The sequence below is a fragment of the Asparagus officinalis genome, chromosome 2 (genome assembly GCF_001876935.1).
Source record: "Asparagus officinalis chromosome 2, Aspof.V1, whole genome shotgun sequence".
Taxonomy (NCBI): Eukaryota; Viridiplantae; Streptophyta; class Magnoliopsida; order Asparagales; family Asparagaceae; genus Asparagus; species Asparagus officinalis.
This window is the reverse complement of record NC_033795.1, coordinates 60711414-60713093: the sequence shown is the minus strand read 5'-3', so window position 1 is coordinate 60713093 and position 1680 is coordinate 60711414. Positions and strand designations below refer to the sequence as shown.

The 1680-nt window shown below is 41.3% G+C and overlaps 1 long non-coding RNA gene across 1 annotated transcript; it reads right to left on the bottom strand.

Moving 5' to 3' along the window:
• LOC109829560 lies at positions 299–658 on the bottom strand. The gene is made up of 3 exons (XR_002244071.1): positions 593–658; positions 438–500; positions 299–364 (listed from the first exon to the last, which is right to left on the bottom strand). It is a non-coding gene; the product is annotated as an uncharacterized LOC109829560 (long non-coding RNA).

Sequence of the window (1680 nt, the reverse complement as noted above, 5' to 3'; positions counted from 1 at the left end):
CCTCATCCTCCTCATCCTCTCCCTCCTCCTCCCTCCTCATCCCTACATTACTAATCTTTTCAGAATTTTGACCTTAAATGACTGCTTATTTGTTGTGGATCAAGTTATAATCCTGTTGATAATTTTGAGGCCACTGAGAATCAATGAAGCTGAAAATAGTTTCAACAGTCTTAAGTTCATAAGGTAATATCAGCAATAACACATGTGAAAATGACAAGTATTTGGCAAGTTAAGGACTAGAAAGGAAGAGAAAACCAGCACCCATATTGAAGTAAAAATAGACAGCTACAAAACTAACCTCAAGTACTGGTAAATGCGGGAACCCCTTTAGAGTTGATATCTTGTTCTTACTTGCAGCCAGTACCTAGGTGGAGGTCAAAGGAACCTCAAGAAAAATTGAGGGATTGAAAGAAGAATTAATAATATTCTTAACTAACCTGCAGGCGAGGTTGACTTGCCATAGCAAGAGACTTCAACCTGTTTTGAGCAACAGATAAAAACTAGAAGAAGAGGGAGCATTTCAGACCATAAAGACATTACATATGATGCCATATTGAGTGGAAGACACGTTGTAAGCAAATTACATACATACCTCCAGATTAGGAAATTGAGGAAGGCTAGAAAGTGATGTAATTTGATTCCCAGCAAGATAAAGTTGTTGAATAAATAAGAAAATACTTAACTCAATGTTGCAAACAAGTTAAGATGCAAATCATAATATACACAGGTTATGATTGGCAAAATGAAAAGTAAAACCATTAAAAACTGCATGAATCAGTTCAACTTTTCCCATCCCAACAGACATTTCTTTGCATTGTGTAAAGGAAAAAAAAAGAAGATAACCAGGGCCAGTCATGTTTTCTAAGCTACCTTTACAATGATATTCAACTCTTCACTCTTTCAATAATGCCAGTCTCATCCTCTTTTCCTTAAAGTGAATGTTGTTAAAAGTTATCTTCTTTGTTTTCCAATAAACCAAAACCAGACTTTCTCTCTAGATGTAGTCATTGTTTCAACATAACGTCAGCCGCGAGGGTGGAGCGAGAGGAGGAGGGGAGGAAGAAGGAGGAGTCGAGGAAGGAGTTGATGACGGCGAGGACGGAGGAGGAGGGGAGAGGCAGAGGGATTTGGAGGGAGGGGAGGAGAGAGAGGGGGTGGCGGCAGAGAATGGGCGGAGGTGGAGAGGGCCGAAGGAGGGGGAGGAGGAGAGGAGGGAAGGAGAGGAGAAGATGGAGGGGATCGGGAAGAGGGATGAGGAGGGAGGAGGAGGGAGAGGATGAGGAGGATGAGGGAGAGGGGGAGGTTGAAGAGGAGGAGGAGGAGGAGGAGGAGGGAGAGGGGGGTTAGGAGCAGGAAACTATATTTGATGAGGGGGTTTTATGCAAAAAATCTCATCAGCATTAGCCGGAACAGTAACTCCGGCTAAATTTAAGACCTATATGACGCTAAAGTTGAGAAAATATACCAATCTGATAAAACTAAAATAAAATATACCAACTTGTCACCAAGCCTCGAGAAAATATACCAATCTGGCCATTTTTCCTAAAAAGAAATAATGGGTTTTGGTAAGAGGAAGAAGATGGAGGAGTTTTAGGGGGGGGGGAAGGACTCTAATTTGAAATTTTGTTAAGAGGGGGAAGCAAGAGTACACAAGAGAACAAAACAACAAAAAAAACCAAA